This window comes from Budorcas taxicolor, chromosome X, assembly GCF_023091745.1.
Source record: "Budorcas taxicolor isolate Tak-1 chromosome X, Takin1.1, whole genome shotgun sequence".
Classification (NCBI taxonomy): Eukaryota; Metazoa; Chordata; class Mammalia; order Artiodactyla; family Bovidae; genus Budorcas; species Budorcas taxicolor.
In genome coordinates this window covers 132,683,386-132,696,614 of record NC_068935.1, presented here as the reverse complement: position 1 = coordinate 132,696,614, position 13,229 = coordinate 132,683,386, and positions in this window count along the sequence as shown.

The following is a 13,229-nucleotide window of genomic DNA, read 5'->3' as shown; positions in this document are numbered from 1 at the left end:
ACAAAGATGAGATTGTTGTAACCTCTTACATTGATTTGGATTCTGCTTCCTTTTGATTTGTGTCTTTTGAGCCTGTTTACTTCTAGAAGAACTGGGTAATTCTAACTTAGGGTTCATTGCTATTCTGTAAATTCATCTTATATTAAACTCCTCATGACTAAGGTTTTTTTCAATGGCTTGTAATTTTAGGTCCTCAAAGTTACTCAGTTTGTTCTCACATCAGTCCAATGGATTCTTTACAGCAAGAAACAATCTTCAGATCTTAAATTGAGAAGCTGTAATTTCCTCAATCATATAGACATTTGATGTAATCATCTAATATGAGTGAGCAATCTATGAGAGGAAAACTAGAATCGGCCTGAAACAATACTTTCCTGTTACATGGAGTTTAACAGAGTGATCAGCAAAAATTATTCGTGAAAGTCAGCACTCATTCCTCAGTCCTAGCCTTCTGAAAACATATTTGCTGGGGTATAAATAAGATAAGCAGTAAGTAAGTAAGTGAGAAAGATAGTCTCAATGCAGAAAAAGTCAACCAGAAACATCTCAGCCTTTGCTTCTTTTAAATAGTGAAAGTTTCTCAGTTGTGTCCAACTCTTTGCAACCCCATGGACTGTACCATGGAATTCTCCAGGCTGGAATATTGGAGTGGGTTGCCATGTCCTCCTCCAGGGGATCTTCCCAACCCAAGGATCGAACCCAGGTCTCCCGCATTGCAGACAGCTTCTTTACCAGCTGAGCCACCAGGGAAGCACAAGAATACTGGAGTGGATAGCCTGTCCCTTCTCCAGCAGATCTTCCCAACCCAGGAATTGAACCAGGGTCTCCTGCATTGCAGGCAGATTCTTTACCACCTGAGCTATTAGGGAATCCCTAAATAAGTAAAAAAGATAGTCCCAATGCAGAAAAATTCAAACAGAAACATCTCAGCCTTTGCTTCTTATAAATTGGACCTTGTGATGCAATTATAGATATCATGTATTACTTTGAACTAAATTGTGCCTTCTTTTTCTAGTCAAAAGAAATGTTAGGAAAGCTGGTATCTGGGATGTGTTACCTGTACAGGTAAAATTATTCCTGATTAGCGGTCAGTGTAGTCTTAAATGCATTGGAATCATTTGCCTATAAACTATACAGTCTTTTTCTATTATTGTTGTTTAAAAATTGGCCATGTCTTTGAAGTTCCCATAAGATGGAAAAAGCAAGCTTATTAAGTAGGTCACTAGTCTCCTTCTATTGCCAAACATTGAATTTTATTTCTCAACATTAAGGATACATTAGTTTTCAACTCCTGCATAATAAATTGCCACAAACTTAGCTGATCGCTTTAAAACATACAGTTTTTATGAGTCAGGAGTCCATGCACAGCTTAGCTGGGCTCTGTGCTCAGTGTTTCACCAAGTTGAAAGCAAGATGTTGGCTGCACTGTGTTTTTCTGCAGCTCTGGGTCCACTTCCTCATTCATGTAGTGGTTGATGTAATTCAGTTCCATGTGGTTGTATCACTGATGAACCTACTTTCTTCTTGGCTGTCAGCCTAGTGCTGCTCTCAGCACCTAGAGACCTCTGAAGTTCCTTCCCACTTTTTTTTTTTTTCATATTTCTAACTTTTTCAAAGGCAGAAGGAGAATCTCTCTGAGCCCTCTACCCCATTCAAAGGGCTCACCTTTTTGGTTTGGACAACCCAGGATAACTTCTCTTTTAATTAATTTAACATCACCTGATTAGGGACTTTACATCTGAAATACCCTTGACATTTAATGTAATCTGATCGTAGGAGTAACTCTCCCATCATATTCATAGATCATGTCCACATCTAAAGAAAAGGAATTACATGGGGCCTGTGCACTAATACCATGGGAATGTTGAGGATCATCTTAGAATTCAGCCTTGTACATTCCATTTGCTAATTTATGGTCCTAGTATTTCTGAGCCTCATTTGCTCATCTGTTAAGTGAGCACTATTGCAGATCAAATGAGAATTGTTACAGGTATTAGGACCCCACTCCTAGCAGGAACTCTGTCTTTCTCATTATGCTATTGTGGTAAAGATAGAAACCAGTCTGACTTACAGAATCATAGGAAACTTCCCGGACTTCATGAAGCACACTGGCATCCTGCAATGAGAATGTTAGTCTTCGAGATCATTTCAAAAGAACAGGCTTTCCAAAAAAGTTAATATCTACACTGTATCATCTTTCACAGTCATCTAAGAAAGCTTGCTCAGTGCCTCTACCATTAGCACAATATCCCACAATAAATAGAACACCCAAATACAGGATGATGGAGTAAACCTCCAGATGAGACCTTCCCCAGGTAGAGCTATTGGTGCTTGGGATTCTCTCTAATTGTTTTGGGGCCTCTTGATTATGATCAGCAACATGGAAAGCCTCATCTTGAGGTAGTCAGTGAGGCCTGATTTCATGGTAATTGAAATCTCTGTAAGTCCAGCAGTAATTGATTAGGCAGACAACAAAAACAGTATTTATTTTCTATGGCAAATCTGAAAAATGACAACAAACCACAGGCATCTATCCACTCCTTAGTTACAAAAGGAATATGGGCCATTCTAAGACAAATGGGCATGAAAGTTGTTAGTGTGTGTGTTAGTCACTCAGTCAATGTCCAACTCTTTGAGACCCCATGGACTGTAGTCTACCTGCTCCTCTGTCCATGGAATTCTCCAGGCATGAATACTGGAGTGGCCATTTCCTTCTCTAGGGGATCTTCCTGACCCAGGAATTGAACCCTAGTCTCCCGCATTACAGGCAGACTCTTTACCAACTGAACCACCAGGAAAGTTTCTAGAGAAAGCAATATTCATTAGCACTAGGAAGGAGGAGAAAGAAAAGGAAAAAAATCAAGTTGGAGCTAGCCATTGACTTACTCAAGACAATGAAAGTCAGAATGTTAATTAAAACAAAGCAAAGGGGTAAGAAATGAAGGCAGTGTTTTGACAGCAGACATTTCCCTCTTAAGCTAAGTGCCTATTACTGTATTTCTCTCCCCAAATCCTGAGCATCTCCTTTCTTAAGATACCTTATGGATGTCAATAATGCTTCTATAGAAAAGTTTTGGTGAGGAACATTGATAATATTTGTAAAGTATCTACCATAATACCTGACAAATAAAGAATGCACATAACAAATGTTAACCTGTAGTGCTTATAGAAGAAATAGTTTGAGTGGTCCACAGTGCAGTCTCCCTAGAGGGAAAACTATAAAGTACCAACACCAGTAGTTCACGGTAATTTATGCAAGGACTGGAGAGAGGAAGAGTGAGTATAGAAAAGCATATTTCAACATGCCTGACAATTTTCAGTCACAGAAGTAGTTATGTTTTCCCCTACGAGGTCAGTTTTCTGATAGAAACAGTAGTGAATAGAAGCCTGTATCATGTGTCTGTGTGATGCATTCTATTCAGAGCAAAGAATTATTTATAAAAATCTTTTGAAATTAAATCTGCAAAGGATTTTTGGCAGGTTAAGAAGGAATATGGAGGGGTAGAGGAATGTCAAAAACAAAAGCTCAAAATGTTGAAGGTGGCAATGTCCCTCATGGTGAATTTCCCACAAGGCCAGTGGCAAGGTGGAATTGATCAGTGTAGATGATGGACTAGGAAGGCGAAAGCTGAAGAGTCATTTGGTTTTAACTTAGTCTAGGTCACTGGTTCTCAACCAGGGGTGAATTTGCCCCTTATGTGGCATTTAGCAATGTTTGAAGACAGTTTTGCTTCTTATGACCTGGGAAGAGGAAGGGCAGTGCTACCAGCATCTAGTGTTAGAAGTCAGGGGTGCTGCTGAACATCCTACAATGCACAGGACAATCCCCACACAAAAGAATTATCTGGCCCTAAAGGTAAATGGTGTGGGCTTCCCAGGTGGCTCAGTGGTATAGAATCTTGGATCCCTGGGTCGGGAAGATCCCCTGGAGGAGGAAATGGTAACCCACTTCACTATTCTTGCCTAGAAAATCCCATGGACAGAGGAGCCTGGTGGGCTTTAGTCTATGGGGTCGCAAAGAGTCGGACACAACTGAGGAACTGAGCATGTACACAAAGATAAACAGTGCCATGGTGTGAACCCTGCTGGAAGTATTTTAATTCTATTACTGGACCAAGTTGAACCAGCAAATGTTGTATTCATGGACTCAGTTTAGCCCCCCATGGAATCTAGAGTTGTAATTCAGTGTTTTGCTTTTTACCTTTGTCAGAAGCCACCATTATAAATAAACATACAAAATTTAACATGGTATTTGTCATTTTAATAAAAAATGTTGTTCATGACCTACATGAGACATTTGATTTTAATTTCATTGCTAGTAAATAAAAAGAATACTCTTTCAGGGGGAATTTCCACATATTGCCTATTCAATAAGATTCATATAATAGATCTTCTTTCTCTTTTTGCCTTAGTAACCAGGAAATTTAGGGGAAACTTTGAAGCTCAATCATGATTTTTGAGCATTTTGAGCATTTTTGAACGTGATTGCTAGAATAATTTCTATCTTTCTTTTCTTTGGTTATTTTCTTCTTACATTTCCATTGAATTTACTGTCATGTATATGAATACATTTATTCATATATGTGATTTTTCTCATAATCAGACAGAATCTCCCTTGCTTTGTAGAGTTTTTAGTCATTCTTAATATGAACTACCTGGATTGTTAATATGTAAGTTGTTATTGTGAGTTCCTTCTAAGCAGTGTTCATTCTTGCAATTTTATGCATTAAATACATTATTGGAATGTCAGACATAGCAGTTACATCTGAGAGTTGCTGCTGTGGGAACTGGATGACCAGAGAAACACAAAAGATTACTAGTCAAAGGAGTTCTGGGGCCCATTTAGGGCTGACTTCCTTCAATATGATGTTACGAATCAATTCTGTTTTGAATTCTCTAGAGCAGTTGTCAGCATCTGGTGAAGATGGTGTCAGTGTAGGGAGTTGCGTTTATCAGGGCTAAGGTTTGGCCAAGTGGATTTGAGAGGAGAGTAAAAGAAGGGTATTGTGGAATAAATGTCCATAAATCCATATTAATTGGAGAAGGAAGTGACAAAAGGGTGGGGGTGGGGAGAATGGGTAAGAAGATCAGTATTCCTCTTGCTTATCGTTCCTTCTGAGCCCCAGTCCATCCAGCTCTTGCCTTTTGCTATTTCCTTAGGGTGGGAGATTGATTTAGCTGAACACATTTTCATCTGGTACATAATCCTGTTTTACATAAGCTTCAAGTGCAGTCACTAGCTTTCAGTTCAGTTCAGTTCAGTCGCTCAGTCATGTCCGACTCTTTGCGACCCCATGAATCACAGCACGCCAGGCCTCCCTGTCCATCACTATCTCCCGGAGTTCACTCAGACTCATGTCCATCGAGTCTGTGATGCCATCCAGCCATCTCATCCTCGGTCGTCCCCTTCTCCTCCTGCCCCCAATCCCTCCCAACATCAGAGTCTTTTCCAATGAGTCAGCTCTTTGCATGAGGTGGCCAAAGTACTGGAGTTTCAGCTTCAACATCATTCCTTCCAAAGAAATCCCAGGATTAATTCTCCTTCAGAATGGACTGGTTGGATCTCCTTGCAGTCCAAGGGACTCTCAAGAGTCTTCTCCAACACCACAGTGCAAAAGCATCAATTCTTCGGCGCTCAGCCTTCTTCACAGTCCAACTCTCACATCCATACATGACCACTGGAAAAACCATAGCCTTGACTAGACGGACCTTAGTCGGTAAAGTAATGTCTCTGCTTTTGAATATGCTATCTAGGTTGGTCATAACTTTTCTTTCAAGGAGTAAGCGTCTTTTAATTTCATGGCTGCAGTCACCATCTGCAGGGATTTTGGAGCCTCCCAAAATAAAGTCTGACACTGTTTCCCCATCTATTTCCCATGAAGTGATGGGACCGGATGCCATGATCTTCGTTTTCTGAATGTTGAGCTTTAAGCCAACTTTTTCACTCTCCTCTTTCACTTTCATCAAGAGGCTTTTTAGCTCCTCTTCACTTTCTGCCATAAGGATGGTGTCATCTGCATATCTGAGGTTATTGATATTTGTCCCGGCAATCTTGATTCCAGCTTGTGTTTCTTCCAGTCCAGTGTTTCTCATGATGTACTCTGCATAGAAGTTAAATAAGCAGGGTGACAATATACAGCCTTGACATACTCCTTTTCCTATTTGGAACCAGTCTGTTGTTCCATGTCCAATTCTAACTGTTGCTTCCTGACCTGCATACAGATTTCTCAAGAGGCAGGTTAGGTGGTCTGGTATTCCCATCTCTTTCAGAATTTTCCACACTTTATTGTGATCCACAGAATCAAAGGCTTTGGCATAGTCAATAAAGCAGAAATAGATGTGTTTCTGGAACTCTCTTGCTTTTTCCATCATCCAGCAGATGTTGGCAATTTGATCTCTGGTTCCTCTGCCTTTTCTAAAACCAGCTTGAACATCAGGGAGTTCATGGTTCATGTATTGCTGAAGCATGGCTTGGAGAATTTTGAGCATTACTTTACTAGCATGTGAGATGAGTGCAGTTGTGCGGTAGTTTGAGCATTCTTTGGCATTGCCTTTCTTTGGGATTGGAATGAAAACTGACCATTTCCAGTCCTGTGGCCACTGCTGAGTTTTCCAAATTTGCTGGCATATTGAGTGTAGCACTTTCACAGAATCATCTTTCAGGATTTGAAAACAGCTCAACTGGAATTCCATCACCTCCACTAGCTTTGTTCGTAGTAATGCTTTCTAAGGCCCACTTGACTTCACATTCCAGGATGTCTGGCTCTAGGAGAGTGATCACATCATCATGATTATCTGGGTCGTGAAGATCTTTTTTGTACAGTTCTTCCATGTATTCTTGCCACCTCTTCTTAATATCTTCTGCTTCTGTTAGGTCCATACCATTTCTGTCCTTTATCGAGCCCATCTTTGCATGAAATGTTCCCTTGCTATCTCTAATTTTCTTCAAGAGATCTCTAGTCTTTCCCATTCTGTTGTTTGCCTCTATTTCTTTGCATTGATCACTGAAGAAGGCTTTCTTATCTCTTCTTGCTATTCTTTGGAACTCTGCATTCAGATGCCTATATCTTTCCTTTTCTCCTTTGCTTTTTGCCTCTGTCCTTTTCACAGCTATCTGTAAGGCCTTCCCAGACAGCCATTTTGCTTTTTTGCATTTCTTTTCCATGGGGATGGTCTTGATCCCTGTCTCCTGTACAATGTCACGAACCTCATTCCGTAGTTCATCAGGCACTCTATCTATCAGATCTAGGCCCTTAAATCTATTTCCCACTTCCACTGTATAATCATAAGGGATTTGATTAGGTCATACCTGAATGGTATGACCAATGCATATTTTAGCGCTTGTGAATAGAACACCAGTTACATTACAGCTGGACCATTTGCCTTCACCCTTTCAGATTCTTTCACTGGAAGGCACACACAGCTACTATTCTGGTGGTTTATTCAAGAACTGGATTAGATGAACTCATAAATCAGCATGTAGTCATTACTTGAAGGGAGTTACACTTTGGTTAACTGATATGTTTCATTGCCAGACCACTGTGTGTATACACACATGTGCAGATGTGGATGTGTGTACACGTGACTGATAACAGCAGCCAGTGCTTGAGTGTTTTCCGTAGCCTTATGTGTAGACTGCTCCAGCATCACTCTAAAAGGTATGCAGTAAGCTGACAACCCAACTTAGCAGCTGTTCCTTCTAAAACTGTACTTCATTCCATGAAGTCAGTGTGGAAAGTAGTCAGTCTCTTGAGCAGTTTATGTTTGATTCTTGGCATCACTAAATTTTAGTTCTCTTCAATGTTGCTTCATTTGTACAATTGGGATGCTCCATTTTCAGACATTCAGAGCTTTGGAAATGCTTTGATCAATAGACTTTTATTTAACATCGTATCTAAGTGGAATGATTTTTCATGTGGGAAATAATAATAATTGTATTTTGAAGGGCATTTATCCCTCGTTGGCAAATATCTGTAAGTGCTTTATGATTTTCAGAACTCATTAATGTTTTATCACTTATGCAACCCTACAGAACTGATACTGGAGCCCCAATTTAAAGATGAGTAACTGAATTTTTAGAAAGGAAAGTGAATTACCAAAGGTTAAGTTTAAATGATGGAGTTAAGATAAAAACACTGGCTGTTTTATATATTTATTTTTTTTCATTTTTATTTTTACTTTATTTTACTTTACAATACTGTATTGGTTTTGCCATACATTGACATGAATCCACCACGGGTGTACACGTGTTCCCAATCCTGGACCCCCCTCCCACCTCCCACCCCATATCATCTCTCTGGATCATCCCTGTGTACCAGCCCCAAGCATCCTGTATCCTGTATGGAACATAGACTGGCGATTCGTTTCTTACATGATAGTATACATGTTTCAGTGCCATTCTCCCAAATCATCCCACCCTCTCCCTCTCCCTCAGAGTCCAAAAGTCCGTTCTATACATCTGTGTCTCTTTTGCTGTCTCGCATACAGGGTTATCATTACCATCTTTCTAAATTCCATATATATGTGTTAGTATACTGTATTGGTGTTTTTCTTTCTGGCTTACTTCACTCTGTGTAATAGGCTCCAGTTTCATCCATCTCATTAGAACTGATTCAAATTTATTCTTTTTAATGGCTGAGTAATACTCCATTGTGTATATGTACCATAGCTTTCTTATCCATTCATCTGCTGATGGACATCTAGGTTGTTTCCATGTCCTGGCTATTATAAACAGTGCTGCGATGAACATTGGGGTACACGTGTCTCTTTCGATTCTGGTTTCCTTGGTGTGTATGCCCAGCAGTGGGATTGCTGGGTCATATGGCAGTTCCATTTGCAATTTTTTAAGGAATCTCCACACTGTTCTCCATAGTGGCTGTATTAATTTGCATTCCCACCAACAGTGTAAGAGGGTTCCCTTTTCTCCACACCCTCTCCAGCATTTATTGCTTGTAGAGTTTTGGATCGCGGCCATTCTGATTGGTATGAAGTGGTACCTCATTGTGGTCTTGATTTGCATTTCTCTCATAATGAGTGATGTTGAGCATCTTTTCATGTGTTTGTTAGCCATCTGTATGTCTTCTTTGGAGAAATGTCTATTTAGTTCTTTGGCCCATTTTTTGATTGGGTCGTTTATTTTTCTGGAATTGAGCTGCATAAGTTGCTTATATATTTTTGAGATTAGTTGTTTGTCAGTTGCTTCTTTTCCTATTATTTTCTCCCATTCAGAAGGCTATCTTTTCACCTTGCTTATAGTTTCCTTTGTTGTGCAGAAGCTTTTAATTTTAATTAGATCCCATTTGTTTATTTTTGCTTTTAGTTCCAGTATTCTGGGAGGTGGATCATAGAGGATCTTGCTGTGATTTATGTCAGAGAGTGCTTTGCCTATGTTGTCCTCTAGGAGTTTTATAGTTTCTGGTCTTAACGTTTAGATCTTTAATCCATTTTGAGTTTATTTTTGTGTGTGGTGTTAGAAAGTGTTCTAGTTTCATTCTTTTACAAGTGGTTGACCAGTTTTCCCAGCATCACTTGTTAAAGAGATTGTCTTTACTCCATTGTATATTCTTGCCTCCTTTGTCGAAGATAAGATGTCCATAGGTGTGTGGATTTATCTCTGGGCATTCTATTTTGTTCCATTGATCTATATTTCTGTCTTTGTGCCAACACTGGCTGTTTTAATCTGTAGGGCTGTTTCCATTATAGCATGCTAACTTTAAGCCAGTAGAGTTTCTAGTTGGTTACCAGTTTGTGTTGTAACAAAGTGTGTCTAACTTGATCTCAAATTGTATTTCAAGGTTTACACTTCATAAATGGAACTAAATCATTGGAGCTTAGGCAGGGGGCTGGAAGTTTATTTATTGATCCAGTCTGGCCTCATGGGCTTCTTGATATTTCGTGAGATGGTACATTTGTCAGTACATTGGAAAAGCATTTTGTTTCCTTCAGAATGAAGAGGACTGCTCTTGAATTTTAAATAGGAGTAATGACTGTCCAACAGGGCTCATGGGCACAAAGCATAAACAATAAGCCTCATGTTGGTACCAAAAGAAAATAGGCAATTTCTGTAGAGCCATTCTATTAACATCTACTTAAATCTATGCCTTAAAAATAATGGGAATATATGATAACCTCTGAAAATCTGTATGGTAAGTAAACACATCTTTCTCTTGCAAAACTATACCAAATGAGGCTAAATGTGTTTCTTTTTGAAGATATTATGCCTTACAATGTCATATTTTAGTATTAAAATATATGTAATGGAACTATTCAGTTCAGTTCAGTTCAATCACTCAGTCATGTCTGACTCTTTTTGACCCCATGAACTGCAGCATGCCAGGCCTCCCTGTCCATCACATGAACTATCAATGTATTTCTACATGAGTTATTTATTAATTACAAAGGATAAAAGATTCCTTTACCATAGAGAGGTCTGATGGTTACCACCTAAGCTAAATGATCCAACTCAACACCCCCAATACAAGCACAAATGAGCATTCCTTTCTTTCTGATGTGATATAGCACGACCTGTGTATAACAGGTCTGTGAGGGACCTGCCTAAAATGCTTGTGCTGTGCTCAGTCATGTTTGACTCATTGCAACCCCATGGACTGTAGCCCACAAGGCTCCTCTGTCCATGGAAATCTCCAGGCAAGAATACCAAAATGGGTTGCCATTCCCTTCTCCAGATCTTCCCAACCTGGGATCGAACCTGCATCTCTTGCGTTTCCTGCATTGGAAAGTGGATTCTTTATCATTGCACCACTTGGGAAGCCAACCTTAAATGCTTAAGCATAATCTAATCATTAGAAACCCAGATTGAGGGATATTTTGCAACAAAACTGACCCCTCTCCTCTTCAAAATGAAAATGTCATGGAAGAAAGGCAGAGGAACTATTCCAGATTGAAGGAGTATGAAGAGACATGGCAATTAGAAGCAATGCGTTATATCTGGATTAGAAAAACAAAATTGCTATAAAGGATATTATTAGGAAATTTGCAAAGTAAAAAGTTGAACAAGAAAAAATAGTGAATCATTGCAAACAATTGAGAACTGTCTGACATTTCTTTAGAAATAATACAAATTGATTTGAATTTGGAGGGAAAACAGTCAAGAGCTAAGAAATGAACAGTTTGTAGAGAATCCTTTAAGTTTGCTTCATTATTGCAAAATGCAATGAAAATAAGAAATTCTGCCTACTTCAAGTGAAACAAATTTATTACAGAACCTTATTTCAGCTCAGGCTTTATCTTACTTACAAAGATTTTTTTTTTTACTTGCACAGAATTTTAAGATTTGTTAAAAATTCTCTATTTTGTAAAGTTCTCTATTCTCTCTATATATAGAGAACTATATCCCCAAAAGTTCTCTATTTTGATTTATCTATCTGTTTTAATCTTTAAGGGAGTCATTTGAAAGACATGTTGTTCTTTATACATGATCGCTTTTTAAAGTGCTTGTCTGTTTACTGATTTGGCACTAAAATTATGCACAAAGATTCTCAAACAATCATCCAGGCACTATTGACTTAGTACTGTGGGGAATTAGGTTAATTTATAGACTCCTTTGTTTTTAGATTTCACCACTTAATATTCCACCTTCATACCTGGCAGAGTGTCTGAGTTTGGCCAAGTATCTTTGTTAGAAACCATTTACTTGTCCATTTGCTATACAAATGTTTATTAAGAAGTTATGAGATTATGGCCATTTGCTGGGTACTGATAGAGAGGGAAATGGCAACCCACTTCAGTATTCTTGCCTGGAGAATCCCATGGACAGAGAAGCTAGCAGGCTACAGTCCATGGGGTCGCAAAGAGTTGGACATGACTGAAGCGACTTAGCACGCATGCACGCTGGGTACTGGGACTGTACAGATAAGTTACACCATATCTTTCTCCTCACACAGCCAATGCACTGACTTATGGAACTTCTGGGTAGTTCTCTAATGTTCTCAGCTGTATTGTTAGAGTTTTAATTTATTTTTTTCAGTTCCATTCATTTACTCGACAAATATTATATAGATACTAACTCTTTGTCAGATGGAAAAGTAGACTTTTAAATTATATATATTCAAGAATACAGAGACAGAAACACACAAATATGTTTGCCAGTATATGTGAGGATAAACAAACAGGTGATGCCACTACATGTGAGGAAAAAGTAAAGAAAAATGGAGAGGGTCAGGATAAGACAGTAACTAGCTTATTTTGGAGGAATATGGATGGATTCCTTATTAAAGACATTTTCACTAGAGACGTGGAAGAAATTGGGGGAAATAGCCATCCAAATTTCTGGTAGTAAAGTTTTCACAGGGAGTGAACTGGATGCATGTCTTAAAGTAGGACTGTAGAGTGGCCAAAGAACAAAAATTATAATAATATTGCAAAATATAAAGAATGGCAAACTTTATATGTATGTATAATTCCCCCATGAAGTCGTCCAGTTCTAGACTTTTATTTGTAAAGTTTTTTTTAAAAAAGGTTTTTTTGTGTGCGTATGTGTGTGTGTGGTGTGTGTGTGTGTAACAGATTCTGTTTCACCTTTAGTGATCAGCCTGTTCAGGTTATTCATTTCTTCTTGATTCTGTTTTGGTGGGCTGTATCTATCTAGCAGGAACTTCCTCCAATGGCTCAACAGGTAAAGAATCCGCCTATAATGCAAGAGACACAAGAGACACAGGTTTGATTCATGGGTTAGATAGATCCCCTGGAGTAGGAAATGGCAACCCACTCCAGTATTGCCTGAAAATCCCCATGGACAGAGGACCCTGGCATGCTACAGTCCAAATGAAAGAGGAGAAATAACAACCAGTACCACATAAATTTTGAAAAATCGTAAGGGAATAGTATGAACAACTATATGCCAACAAATTGGAAAACTTAGAAGAAATGAATAAGTTGCTAGACAGATGTGTTAGTTTTTAGTGTGAGAGGATGAGGGGACCTACTTCTAAACCTGTTTTCTCATGAAGGTGATATTTGTTGATAATCTTTTTTCCCCCTTTTGTGCCTATTTAAGATGCATGCCGACCGATATATACAGTCATGTAAGCATCATCACAATCAAGATATGAAACATTTCTACCATGCCAAAAAGTTCTCTTATGCTGCTTTATGCCCATCTCCTCTCCCCATCACCGCTGGCCTTTGATCTGATTTCTGTCCTTATTGTCTTGCATTTTCCTGTGTGTGATATATTGGAAACATCCAGTGTGTGACCTTTTGAATTTAAT